This window comes from Triticum urartu, chromosome 2A (genome assembly GCF_056163025.1).
Source record: "Triticum urartu cultivar PI428250 chromosome 2A, HENAU_Tu73, whole genome shotgun sequence".
Lineage (NCBI taxonomy): Eukaryota > Viridiplantae > Streptophyta > Magnoliopsida > Poales > Poaceae > Triticum > Triticum urartu.
The window spans coordinates 601,352,653-601,367,289 of record NC_141874.1 but is presented as its reverse complement, the minus strand read 5'-3'; the positions used below and the strand labels follow the sequence as shown (position 1 = coordinate 601,367,289).

At 44.7% G+C, this 14,637-nt stretch overlaps 1 long non-coding RNA gene and 1 pseudogene across 19 annotated transcripts; one reads left to right on the top strand and one right to left on the bottom strand.

Annotated features, from left to right (window-relative positions):
- The first annotated feature begins 471 nt into the window (after nucleotides 1-471).
- Nucleotides 472-4,297, top strand: LOC125539090 (uncharacterized). Of its 18 annotated transcripts, none has more exons than XR_007296660.2 (6): nucleotides 472-765; nucleotides 842-1,019; nucleotides 1,130-1,180; nucleotides 1,270-1,743; nucleotides 2,510-2,608; nucleotides 2,698-4,297. It is a non-coding gene; the product is annotated as an uncharacterized LOC125539090 (long non-coding RNA). The 18 variants fall into 18 exon arrangements; XR_015617059.1 differs by having other exon boundaries at nucleotides 1,270-2,608; nucleotides 2,698-2,763; nucleotides 2,945-4,297; XR_015617064.1 differs by having other exon boundaries at nucleotides 1,270-3,078; nucleotides 3,205-3,311; nucleotides 3,410-4,297.
- Nucleotides 4,298-4,528: 231 nt separating this feature from the next.
- LOC125539089 (uncharacterized) lies at nucleotides 4,529-13,982 on the bottom strand (annotated as a pseudogene). The gene is made up of 10 exons (XR_015617049.1): nucleotides 13,907-13,982; nucleotides 13,443-13,500; nucleotides 12,538-13,314; nucleotides 11,588-12,431; nucleotides 9,971-11,499; nucleotides 5,708-5,730; nucleotides 5,432-5,530; nucleotides 5,283-5,351; nucleotides 5,136-5,201; nucleotides 4,529-5,045 (listed from the first exon to the last, which is right to left on the bottom strand). The product of XR_015617049.1 is annotated as an uncharacterized LOC125539089 (transcript).
- Nucleotides 13,983-14,637: the final 655 nt, after the last annotated feature.

The window sequence follows — 14,637 nt, the reverse complement described above, 5'->3', positions numbered from 1 at the left end:
GTTTGACGGTTCAGATATTTTTGTCCCACAAGTTGCATTTGTTCATCAACTTTTGCCGGCGAGTCCGGCTCAAGAATTACGGACGGGAGCGTGGTAGAAAAAATAATCGAGCACTTAAGATACGGAATGTAATGAAAATGCTACATCAACGGACTGGTTACGGGAGTATTACGGGCCTTTCCTTTAATCCTCTTTAGGCTGGTCATAGTGGGGAGTAATTTAGACTAGTGTCATATGCATGACACTAGTCTAAGTTACTACCCCATAGTGCAAAGTATCTTAGTAGTGTCATAGTTTGTTTCATTTATTGTCTTATAGACTCATTTTATCTCATGAACCGCTATGTTACAGTAACATATTATGTTACTCTAAGCATCTCTTTCCTCATTAAATACTTGCCACATAAGTAAATTTGTCTTAGGATGCGTTAAGTTACTACATAAGTTTACCCCAGTATAGCTAGCCTTACCTCCTCTCTATCTCTCTCTCCGCGCACCGACGCATCCCCCGGAGCACTCCCCACCTCCTCCCTTTTCAGCGCCCACATCGCGACCCCTGTGGCTACGCCGTTGAGGCGTCGGCTTGACGGAGATGAAGAAGATAGCCAGGTGATGCGGTACTCGGGAGGTGGAATTGGCGACGAAGGTGGCTCCATCGAAGAGGGACGATGTGCTTCGGTGGTCAACGGCGGCTGCGCGGGATGCAGTATGGTATGGATCGGGCATCTCGAGGATGGGCTCTCTTCGCAAGTCCTCCTACACGCCAGTACGCTCTCTGATCCGAACCTTCTTCTCTTTGCTCACGCACGCACAGACGTAGCTGACCCGTCGTTGAACAACAGCGGAGGTGTTTGAGGAGTCTGTCCCGGGGCTGCGTGTGAAGCACGTCGACGTCTCCCTCTTGGCATTGCTCAACACCGCCCTGCCGGCTGGGGTCCTTATTTTCCATAGAGGCCTTCCGCAACAGGGTCCATGATGCCTGATTGTTTCCTCTTCGGCTGGATCGGGTCCAACCACACAGTAAGCTATGCCTCATCTTCCGTCTTCTTTCTTAAATTTTCTATGGTTCTTGGTCTGATTCTCAATAAAGAGCTCTTTTGGTTATGACCTGCCCTATTTTGTTGGTACAGATTATTGTACTACTCTCTTGAGTGGCAATATTTACTGAGATGGGATAATAGGTATACTGTTTATCTATTACAAGACTGAAATATGATTTCTTCCTGCTCTATGTCAATTTATTTATTTTCTGAATAATTTACCAACACAGTGCAGGTTGATGTGTGTAGCACGTGTTAACAAAATCTCAATTATCTGCATGGTATATATATCTCTAATCATTGTCTTTTCCAGAATGAAGAGAAGGTATGAGAAAGATAATACTAATATTCCCTATACATTCGACATTTAACTTTTATGAGATTCTTGGATTCCTCAAAATCATGTCTATTAGTGTTTCTTCAATATATATATGCATGATCTTTCCTTTTGAAATTCTCATTATGTACATGATTTTTGCTACTGCTGGCCTTGAATTGGCACTGATTTGGGCCACCTTGTTGAATGATTCGTGCACGCATGTGTTTCGTTGGTCTTTTGCGATATGTGGGGAGCGTAAACTGGAAGAACGTGTGCAGCAGGCATCGCTGCTGCGCTGGACGACGTTGTGTGAGGCCATGGCCATGGACGATGTGCTGTTGGAGAACGGCGCAGGACTAAGGTAGTCGATGTGAACGACCACTGGGTATGTAATGGTTTAGTCCTCCTGAATTTGCACTCTGTTTTTTAGTCCTCTGTAGTGTTGTTCAATTTGGGCAGGGCTTACATTCTCTCATAGGATCAGACCAAACAAGGTCTTATAAGCTTTGCCATTGTTTTGTTCAAAACATAAAAACAGCCATTATCGAGGAAAGAGTCATTCTCACATAGCGATTTGTTTGCCTCGTTGCAGAATTCCAATTGCTTTTGGATTCGTATGATGCAGCCTACATGTTCCCATCACCCAGTAAAATATAGACATCAATTATTGCATCTGTGTTTATATTATGCATCCCCGCTCACAGTTTCATTGTTGAGTAGGAATGAAGATTATATTTATAAATGATATATGTATGTAATTGTGTGCTGCATTCTTGCTGCTTCCAGTAGATGTACTATCTTTTCAGCGTTGACTTTTAAAGCGTTTTTGCTGACAAGAGGCTTATCAGTCGTAATGTTCAGCACCTACATTACCTGATGGTCATGTAGTGCTAGGGATTAGCGATTAAAGAAACATCGAGCATATTAATGTGGGAAATAGATATACAATATGTTATAAAGGATAAGACAAGTAATTATTGGGTGTGAAAGGTCAGGATGGAAGCATTTTTTTTGCTATCATATGAATTATTGAATACAATCTGGTATGCAACCCCTCAAAATTAGATTTAATTCATGCTCGTACACCATCACTTAAGTAGGAAAAGAGAAGTATTTCTAAGGCTACTCTATATCTTGTTTTTCTTTCACAGCATATACATTATTAGTTATATGTTTGCCTGGGTAGGAAAGTAACAATCAATCCCTCAAAATAAAAGGAAACTAATGATCAAGACCTTAGCTGGCTGATGGTAACTCCATTCATTCTCTTCCTATTATTATTATTTTAGTTATTTTTCTATTCTCATGGGTAGGTTTCTTCTGTGTTGTTTTGCTTTAGTTTCGTAGTTGTCACTCCCGTGTATTTCTTTGATGAGGAGGTGTGGACACGAGGCCTAACTATCTGGTATAAATTGGTTTTCCCACTATCGCTGTGAGATTGGATTGTTGTTCCCTTTTCTGCACATGATTGTTCCACTTGTGATTTATCATATATGAATTGCTACTTGACATCCTTTTGATCCAGCGTGATTTCTTGCTTGTTCTCATCTTGTTGACTGCTGGTTGTGTTTGTTCTCTTGCCAAAGGCCGGGACTTTGAGTTGCCTGCAATGGTGGAGCTCGGGATGTTGGCAGATCTGACCGGACTGGTGAGCACTCTGCCCACACCTGCCGAGGTCACCCTGCTCTGTGCCATGCTCGGTAACTCACCCTCGCTGATGGTAATGTTATGCACAAAATGCTGATGAAGTTGTGTACTGATTCAATGAACTGAATTTTAATGAGCTGATGGTGATGATATATTTTTTGTGAACTAAAAAAGTGTATCCCCATATTGGTGCTTTTAGGAAATGGCGAATTTACGTATCCTTATCAACCTTATACTAATACATGTATCTGTATCGGTGCATTCTTGGATTTCATGTATAAGCCGCTCAAGAGAAATTTAAATAAGGTTGTTATGTTTCAGCATACTATACATACTTTCCCGTAGACAATGCTGCAATACTGTCATGTGATAACTAGTACTGATATAAGGACCCTTATCTTCAGTGCCATTTAGAGTAACAGTCTACAATGCCACAACACTTTGTTGGACCTGTTTTTGGCGTTTCTTCTGCCAGGTATCTCTATGATTTAAGTAGATAGAAGTTATTAATTACACGTTCATTGTGGTCGACCGACTGTCTCTCTTCTACAATTGGAAATCTGTTATGTTCTGATGAGATGCTATCGTATGACTAATATGTAACTGGTGAGGTTTTATGTCTCATAGTTATACTTTGTTTCATATTTTGAATTGGTTATTGAACATTTTTGTTTCCATGACAGTAGATCTATATCGGGATTTATAGCATATGCTCTATGTGCAGCCATGGGCGGATCCAGCCCAGCGCCCCGGGCCCCCTTTGTATACTGTAGCAGTTGCTACAGTATTTTCCCTACAGCCCACAAAGAAAATGGGCCTCACGCCCCGGGCCTGGGGCCTAGATCCGCCACTGTGTGCAGCTGATGAGTCTTTCAGGGATGCAAATTGTGTGCCTTCGGAAAATCAGAATTAGGAAAGAATGGGATTTATAGCATATATGCTCTATGTGCAGCTGATGAAGCTTTGAGAGATGAAAATTGGTTGCCTTCGGAAAATAAGAAGGAAAGAACGGTACCAATTGCTTTTAGTGGAAGCTCTTTTCCTTTTTTGTATTTTTGCCGAGTCGCTGGATCTAATTAGAGCTTTTATCAGGGTGTTTCAATTAGTGGGGGAATCGGAAGCATCTCAGACATTTTTAAATGCATGACTGCTGATTGCTGAAAATGTTCATACCCACAGTCATTGCAATTTGTTTTATTCTCATTCTTTTGAGAGAATTCCTTATTTGACACTACCTTAAAATGTGGTTCCCTATTTGGCCCTGAAGAAAATTTTCTTCCTTGTTTGACACATGCACTAATTTTTTTTTCCCAATATGACACTCTAGTGCATTTTGTTCACTAACGGTGTTAAAGACAGATGTGAAAATACCTTTTTACCCCTGGTGCATAAAGTGAGCAAAAATCTGTACATTACAATATATACACTTATGTTACATATTTGGTCATGTTAAATGACCAATTGAGACCCCATAACTTGGACAATGATCTGATTTCAATCCAAAAAATTGTCCTCTCATTTTAATTCAAAAAATGAAAATTTGGCAAAACCTCCCCTGTAATTTGATCCCATATCTCACACAATTCACATATATATGTACATATATACACACAATATGCATCACAACATGAACAACAAACAGAAGCAGCCATGTTCACACATACATCACATTTAGGTTCACATTCACCACATACATCAGTACTAGTTGGCATGCATCACATACTGTTTCACATATGAGGTCAGGTCCACAAGTACATCACATGAGCAGCACAAAAGGACATCCAAAAGTAACCATGACATTAAGGAAAACATGAGAATCACAAACTGAGCCGCCTTTTGCTTCTTGTGCTCATTGAAGGGCTTGCAGAGTTAAATTTTTTGCTTCTTGTGCACATTGCTGGGCTGTCTTGTGGCACCATAGGAATCTTTTCAGTGCACTCCTTACTCTTGCCCCTAACCTTCACAGGAACATTTGTTTCATCGCCGTGCATAGGAAACTCGATGGAAATTGGCTCCGGATGTTTTGAGCCGGTTCTTGATCTGCACTTAGGCATGTAAGGCAGCAGTAGTTTTTAGCAATTGAAAACAAACAAATATTCATAACATGTCAACTAAAAAGAGAAACAATACCTCTTGGATCGAACCGATTCAGATTTCCCCCCTTTTCCCTTTTTGTTTGTATTCTTCAAGCTTTTGCTATGATGAGAAGAAAGCAATAAGAATACAGAACAAGTTTTAATTTAACTAAATCTCAAAATCTGAACTAGTTGTAATCACCTTTTTGATACTCCAGCACTAGAGTTAGCATGTTTCCCCCTTTTTTTGGTTGTAGTTTCCAAGCTTTTGCTATTATGGTGAGCAGAAAGGTACTTACAATTCAAACATTGTTTTCATGTATTTATGAGCACAAGTGTAAAATTACGAACCTTGGGGGAAAACACATTCTTGTTGGTACTCCATCTTCGCAAGGCACAATGGATAACTCAGCTGTTTTGGTTGTCTTTGTCCTTTTCTTTGGTGGTTCTCTACACACAAGAGATAGGAAAGTATTGAACATGGTTGGAAGAATAATGCAAAAATGAGTAAATCTATACTACTCCCTCCGTTCCAAATTACTCGTCGCAAAAATAGATGTATCTAGAACTAAAATACATCTAGATACATCCATACCTGCGACAAGTAATTCGGAATGGAGGGAGTACCTCACAACCATCATTGCAGCAATGTTGTAACACCCTCGATGCGACTATAGCTCCCACGTGTCGAGGCACGACTTACAGACATAATCGCATTGAAGGCATATGTCGCAAGTTAGGCAATCTTCACAACATCCCATGTAATATGAACAACAAAGGGGAGATAACATAGTTGGCTTACACTCGCCACGTCAAACAAGTACATAAATAACATTACAGCATCCAAACACTCATGGCCCGATTACGGCGCCAAAATAAAAGAGAACCCAACATGCGACACGGTCCCAATCACCCCCAACTGGACACCACTACTGATCATCGGGAAAGGAAACATAGTAACGTTGAGTCTTCGTCGAACTCCCACTTGAGCTCATACGCGTCACCTGGAGCGGAATCATCAGGCCCTGCATCTGGTATAGTAGTAATCTGTGAGCCACAGGGACTCAGCAATCTCGCACCCTCGCGATCAAGACTATTTAAGCTTATAGGTATGGCAAGGTATATGTAAGTGGAGCTGCAGCAAGCGACTAGCAAGTATGGTGGCTAACTTATTCGCAAAAGAGGGCGAGAAGAGGAGGCAAAGCGCGAGTGAGGAACTAGAGAGCAACCTGCGCAAACATTACTCCAACACCGTGTCCACTTTCCGGACTCCGCCGAAAAGAGGCCATCACGGTAACACACTCAGTTGATTCATTTTAATTAAGTTAAGGTTCAAGTTATCTACAACCGGACATTAACAAATTCCCATCTGCCTATAACCGCGGGCACGACTTTCGAAAGTTCAATCCTTGCAGGGGAGTCCCAACTTAGCCCATGACAAGCTCTCACGGTCAACGAAGGAATAGACCTCCTCCCAAGACGTTCTGATCAGACTCGGTATCTCGGTAACTCAAGACACTTCGACAGGTTAAAACAAGACCAGCAACACCGCCCGAATGTGCCGACAAATCCCGATAGGAGCTGCACATATCTCTTTCTCAGGGCACACTCAGATTGTCTAAACTTCCGGTAGGCCAGCCCAGAGTTGCCCCTGGTAGCCACCGGCGGCTGACGGTTTGGACCAACACTCAGAGGAGCACTGGCCCGGGGCGGGGGGGGGGGGGGTTAAGATAATGATGACCCTTGAGTCTGCAGAACCCAAGGGAAAAAAAGGCTAGGTGGCGAATGGTAAAACCAATGTTGGGCATTGCTGGAAAAGCTTTAATCAAGGCGAAATATAGGGGTTCCCATTATAACCCAACCATGTAAGGAACGCAAAATCCGGGAACATAACACCGATATGACGGAAACTAGGGCGGCAACAGTAGAACAAAACACTAGGCGAGAGGCCGAGCCTTCCACCCTTTACCAAGTATATAGATGCATTAAGATAACATGGCAATATAATGATATCCCAACAAGTAAATAAATGTTCCAACAAGGAACGGGCTCCAATCTTCACCTGCAACTAGCAACGCTATAAGAGGGGCTAAGCAAAGCGGTAACATAGCCAATCAACGGTTTGCTAGGACATTGGTGGGTTAGAGGTTTGACATGGCAATTTGGGAGGCTTGCAAGCAAGTGGTAGGCATCGTAGCATTGGCATAGCAAAAGAGCGAGCAAACTAGCATAGCAAAGATAGTAGTGATTTCGAGGGTATGATCATCTTGCCTGCACAGTTGTCAGAGTTGACTGGATTCTCGAAAGCAAACTCAACGGGCTCCTCGTTAGCGAACTCGTCTCCCGGCTCTACCCAAACAAGACAAACAAGCAACAAGGATACAATCAACCACGTGCAAGAACAAGCAATATGATGAAATGATGATATGCTGTGCGGGATGTGATGCGGGATGCCAAATGCAAGATATGACAGGAAAACGCATGAACCTGGCCTCAACTTGGAAATCCAAGTGTTCCACTGGAAAGATGAGATGAAATCGCTTGAAAACGATATAAAGAACGCCGGAATCGGAGTTACTGTTTGGAAATGGCAAGCGATTCAAAAATGACACCGGTCTGCGATTTACAGCAAGTAGGCATCTAAATGCAATGAGATGAACATGCTACAACACCCAAACATGACAACAAAATACATGGCAGGGATGCACACAAGATGCTTAACAAAAGTTTAGCACTGAGCTACGGCCAAATCATCCATTAACAGGTTCAAACAAGCATGGCAAAAATGCAAATGGCAAACAGATCTCAGACTTAGTGAAATCAACACTTATCTGGAATTTCAGATCAGGTAGCCCTCTTCGGAGCAACAAAACTACATGCTACAGGACCTGATCATGGCAAAGTAAAGCATGGCATGGAGCTACTCAAAGATCTTAACAAAAAGTCCCTTAATGACCTTGAGCCAAAAGGGATCAGAAAATCCAATTGCAAGCATGTGAACATAGCAAAAACATAATCAGTTTCAGACTTAGAGAAAAACTGACACATGCTGAAATATAACTCAAGTAGGCATGTTTACGAGCTCGATGCACTCACTACAGAGCAAGTCATGGCAAGACAAGCATACATCCATCAAGAAGGCACAAAATGCAAGCTAGACATGGTAAGAACAATAGCATAGCATGCACGAATCAACTACATCACCGGCAAAATTGCAAACAAGTTGACAATCTGCCTAGATTCACAAAGTAGTAAAAGTAGAGCTCGATTGAGTCAAGCTAGGGTGCTCCATAATTGCAAACAAAGACATGGATGGATATAGCACTACAAGATTAACAAAACTCCCTTACTGATCATCCTCAAAAGAGGCACGGATCACTAGGAAACAACAAGAACATATGGCATCATGAGATAAACAGCTCCAGGACTTAGTGAAATCACTAAGTCCCTGAAAATAGAATTAGCAAGTGCACCACTTTGTAAGCTTGCACAAGACACCACACACATCCTAAAAATACATGGGTTGCACCTCTGGAAAGATGACAAAACCCTTAACAAAACACATGTAGAACTCACGGGCATATCATGCACACAATAATCATGGCAAAAATGACAAAAGTGCTAAACGGAGTAGCAGATCTGACAATTAACTCAAGTAGCCCTCTTCTAACAGCATTTCGGGCATCAAGATGAACTCAAATGAAAATGATGCAATGGAATGAAATGATGTACTCTCTGAGATGAACATTTTGATATGCTATATGCATGAATCGGAGCTACGGATGCGAAGTTACGGAGCCGCGAACAGGGGCACTTGGACTAAAAAAATATCAGGGACTTAGAAAAAAAACAACCTCTAGGGTTACTGTTCACGGATCTCAGATCTGCACGCAAAACGAGGTCAGCCGGTTCCCTCGCCGGAGTCTTCGCCGGAGTTCGAGAAGATGGCCGGGGGCGGCAGGATCCGTACGGGAGGCGAGGCCGGGAGGAGGCGGAGGAGCTGGCCGGCTCGGGGCGGCGCGCTGCCCGGCGGCGGCGGCGGCGGGGACCCGTGGGCGAGGCGGCGGCGGCGGACGGCGGGCGGGGCGGCGACGGCGGACGGCGCGCGCGGCGGGCGAGGCGAAGGGCGGCGGTGCGTGGGGCGGCCCGGTGAGGCGCGAGAGAGGGCCCGCCTCGGGCCTGGGCGGGCCGCGGCGGCGGCGGTGGCCGGGTGCCACGTGGCGAGGCGTGGGTGGCTGGAGGCGGCGGGGCGGACACGTCCGTCGGCAGGGAAAAATGTCCGGCGGGCGCGATGATGAGATCTAGGGTTTCGGGGGGAAGAAGAAGAAGAAAACGGAGGGGTCTTTAAATAGGCATAGAGGGAGCTAGGAGAGTCTAAATGAGGTGCGGTTTTCGGCCACGCGATCGTGATCGAACGCTCTAGAACATGGAGCAGAGTTAGGTGGATTTTGGGCCAAATTGGAGGGGTGTTGGGCTGCAACACACACGAGGCCTTTTCGGTCCCTCGGTTAACCGTTGGAGTATCAAACGAAGTCCAAATGATACGAAACTTGACAGGTGGTCTACCGGTAGTAAACCAAGGCCGCTTGGCAAGTCTCGGTCCAATCCGGAAATGTTTAATCCCCACACACGAAAGAAAGCTAGAAAAGACCACCGGAGGAGAACGAAGCGCCGGAATGCAAAACGGACAACGGGGAAAATGCTCGAATGCATGAGATGAATACGTATACAAATGCACTGCACATGATGACATGATATGAGATGCATGACAACGATAACAACGCACAGAGACAAAAAAACCCGAACCCGAGGAAATAAATATAACTTAACACCGGAAACGGCAAGAGTTGTAGTACAAATTGGGAAAGTTACATCCGGGGTGTTACAAATGTCCTCTGGATTTCCCTTCTTACATTTGTGCCAATGATGCCCATATTCCTTACAAATAGGGCATAAGTGTTGACCACTTTTCCTTTTCTTCTCACCGCAACCTTTGTACCTCTCAGTTTTACGCCTACCAGCCGTGGCCTTCAATAGTGGTGGATGCATGAAGAATCCATGGTCAGATTTAGGCCATTGGGTCTTGTCCAGCATAGCTGGAATTAGTTGGGCATAAGCTGCTCTATATTTGTCAACGGAGAAATACAAGTCCACATAGTGTCGTATGTGTGCATTGCTAAGTGACGTGATGAATGCAAGAGCATGTTTGCAAGGATGGCCAGAAACTTGCCATTGTCGACAAGAACATGTCCCCTCTTGCAAGTTGACCACAAACCTAAAGCCACTACCACCTAATGCAGTTACTTTAGCCACTTCTTCTGAGCTTCTACCACCTCCAAGTTTAATTCCCTGGTCATTGCATTCAGCTTCTTAATTATGTGGGGCAGAATCAAACCATCTAACTCCTTTGCTACTTTTCTCCTTCGGTTCCACAATATCATAATCAATTGTCTCGCCTTATCAAAGAGGTCATCCAAGTTCAAGGACTTGTGGTGCTTAATCCAATTGTTAAAGCTCTCGGCCAGGTTGTTGGTTACATAGTCTACCTTGCATATAGTTGAGAATTGACTCCTAGACCACAACCTATTGTGCCACTTCCTTATATATGCAGTTGCAGCTGGCTTTGTTGTCTCCATAGCAACCCAATGTTTGTCAAATAAATATGGGTTCCATGAGTAAGCAGCAGCCCAAAGGTGGTCATCAAACACCTTCCCATGGAACTTCTTCTTGAAGTTGGTCACCAAGTGAAACATGCATTCCCTATGTTCCGCCTCTGGGAACACTTCTTTCACCCCTGTCATTACTGCTTGACCAGCATCGGTGCATATGGCCAACACATTTGGTGATCCTATGGCCTGTCTTAGCAATTGCATGAACCAAATCCAATTCTTGTTAGTTTCAGAATCAAAGACTCCAAAACTAACCAGATACATCCAATTATGGCCATCAACGGCGGTAGCACTAGCCAGCTGCCCCTTGAACCTGCCCGTCAAGAATGTGCTATCTATTGCCAAATATGGTCTGCAGCCACTAAGGAACCCCTCTATGCAAGGTTTCATAGCAACAAAAATTCTTCTAAACCTGATTTTACCATTTATTGTGTGATGATCAATCTGGACTATGCTACCGGGGCAACAACTTTCAACTTGTGCCTTAAACCTATACAAATTGTCAAAGCTGATATCCCAATCACCATATAGTTGCTTCAAGGCTAGCAACTTACCCATATATACTCTCTTGTAGTTGATTTTGACCTTGTGGTGTTCTTTAAGCTTCTTTCGCAATTCCTTTGCTCCTAGAGTTGCATCTTCAATGAGCCAGTCCTTCACCTTCTCACATATCCAGTACTTAGTTGCATTCTTCACCTTCTTTTTCCTTCTTGCACTAGAGCAATCATGACCAAAAGGGTTTTTTTTCACCTACAAAAGAAGAATATAATTAGTTAGCTAAAAACTCTCAAACAATCATGCAAGAAATGTTTACAAACGAGCAAAGTTAGAGAGTTACCACTACGGTACACAAATCATCTGTTGTAGAAGCATGTATCCTCCATGGACAATTATCTTCATCTCTTCTTTTACAATAGCCCCTGAACCTACATGGTGCACTCTTCTCTGTGTTATACTTAAATTCATGTTTGATAGCATGCTGAGAAAGGGCCAACTTAAACTCCTTCATATTGGGATATATGAAACCTTCAGTCATAGGAGGGTCATCCTTATCATACTCTATATTTGGGGCATGATTTACCTCATGCAACTCCTCATCCTCCTCTACTTCAGTCTCGTCCTCGCTCTCATCCTTACTCTCATCCTCACTCTCACCATCAGCAACATAGTCTTGGTCCTTTTCTTTATCAGGAAAAAGAACCATATTTAGAGCTTTAGGTTCTTCCTTCAAATACATATTCTCTTCATCAATCCCAACATGTTCATTCTCCGGTATTGGGTTGCGAAGATAACTATCATCATCTTGGTCTATGTTGTTCTTAGGTTGGATATGCACATCACTATAATACTCAATGATAGGCTCATATGGTTCAGAGGGTTCCCAATATACAATGAACATCTGCACCATCTTTGACTTAGCATGTTTCTCAAACATATACATCAACTCTTGGTCTGATTTTATTTCTGGAAACGTTTTCAGAACTTCATCATAGTAGTGAACATGCACAACTTCCAAATAACGTGGCCGGTACTGCACTATAATTGATTCAACCAAATCTTCATAATTTGTCAAGTCGGAATCAATAACCTTCTCGAAATAAAAGCACATGGGCTCTTTTCTAGCTTTTTTTGGGTTGCCAAGCAATCTAATTTTCAGTACATAACAAGAATTTGGATCCATCCTGTACATAAAAGAGAAACTTATGCATGAACATTGCTACTGGATATGGGTCAACCTGCTCCTCCTTCTAATCCTGCATTTGAAGAGAAATTGTGGAAGGAACTCACCCTTCTAAGTCTGCAGCCGCACCGTGGCCCAAGCCTGCATCCACGCCCAACCTTGCAGCATCGCCATGGCCTGCACCGCCCGCAACATCGCCATGGCCTGCGCCCGCAGCTGAGCTCATCGGCAAGTGCTGCATAGCCGCACCATGGCCGCCAGCAGCGGACCTCACCGACAAGCCATCCCCAGCCCCGCCTTGGCCGCCGTCCGCCGTGCCTGGGTCGCCGTCCGCCGCGGTGCTTGCTCCGGCGCCCGCAGCCGTGCTTGATCCTCCGCCCGCAGCCACCCCTTGAGCCATGGCCCCTCAGCTCACGCCGCCGCCGCCGCTGTACGAGCCTGCAACCCGCTGCCGCCGCCGCTAGGGTTGGGGGTGGGGGATCGAAGAAACAGAGAGACGAGAGGATGGCCAGATCGGGATCAGGCTTGTGGGCTAGCAACTCTGGTCAAAACTTCTTGTGGGCTAGCTACTAACACGGGGGTATTTTGGTCCATCCAAAAACAATTTAACGGAACGGTGTAACAAAACGGACGGCGATGTCACGTAAGAAAGAAAATTTAGACTACATGTCAAATAGAGAAAAAAAAAGTTCTTCAGGGTCAAATAAGGAACCACATTTTAAGGTAGTGTCAAATAAGGAATTCTCTCCTGTTCGGTTGGCTACTTTTTCTCTTTGCTTCGCATAAACCACCCGGCCGTTTAGATGAGGCTTAGCTTATCCAAGGAGAAAGCTAAAACATAATCCGACAAACGGGGCCTATGATGTTCCTTTCTTTCCCGAATTCTGAAATAGGGTATATAAATATATATATATATATATATATATATATATATATATATATGTCAGTCGTGAATTTAAAAAGAAAATCGATACAAAAATGATATAAAAAGGAAGACGAAAAAGAGGCTTACCGAATTGGCGCACCACTATGACCTGAGGCTTTAGTCTCTCTGACACTTGTCGTCAATCCTGAATCATGGTAGTAACCAAGTCAGAGTATGTCCAAGTTATTGTGTACAATAAGTGCTCAATCGAAAAACTAAATGACGATAAAATTTGCAGGAAATACTTGGCAAAGTGCATACAAGCAGCAGATTCAACACAAATTTACAGGAGATAATAAGATTACTCGGCTGGTTTGATCTAAAAGAAATGGAATATCATTTAGCTTTCCACTCCCCAAGCGACAACAACAGAAATTCTTTGGCGACGCGTTACTGCAAGGGTGCACCAAAATTCTCCAAACAACCACATGGCAATTTCCTCGTCCCAGTTTTACATCCGAGGCACAAAAAATTCAGAACAAACCCAAGGCCCAAGGGGATAACGAGAAAGTGGAGATAGGAGAGGTAACAGCAGCGGAAGAAGGGTGCACCGTAGGGTTTGGCGTCGGTAGCGGCGCCCAGCACGAGTAGGACGAAGGGAAGGCGGCGAGGGGCGGCGCGGCGCCGCGCGAGTAGGGATCGCGGTGCTGCACGGCGCAGGTAGGGAAGGCGGCGCGGCGCGGGTAGGGGTCGCGGTGCTGCACGGCACGGGTAGGGAACGCGGCGCGGCGCGGGTAGGGGTCGCGGTGCTGCACGGCGAGAGTAGGGAAGGCGGCGCGGCGCGTGGCGGGCAGGGAGAAGAGATCGCGCTGCGGGCGCGGCGAGGCGCGTGGCGGGCAGGGAGAAGAGATGGCGGCGCGGGCAGGGAGGAGAGGCTGCTGCGCGAGGGTCTCGCGTGCTTTTCTTTTGTGCCGGTTAAGAAACGGGAGCTTAACGGACGGTCCAGATGCGTATATAAGAGCATCTGTGGTAGATCCTGCAAACCGGCCGTCCGCTATGATTTGCGGGATTCATCTCGTATCTCCGTCCAAACAAATTCATCAAATCTGGCCGTTTCAGAAATTTTTTGTGGGATCCGGTATCCACGAGTCCAATACAGGATTTCGCCCCTTTTTTTTTGCACTATCCTCTATCCTTGGAGGGAGGAAAATTTCAACCCCAGCCGCTTCCCTCACAGCTGGCGCCATGGCCTCCCGAGCTCAATTCCGGCCGAATCTCGCGGCAAGTCGGCGCAGCCGCTCGCCATTGGCCACCGACCCAGCGGCAATGTGCTAACTAGCCA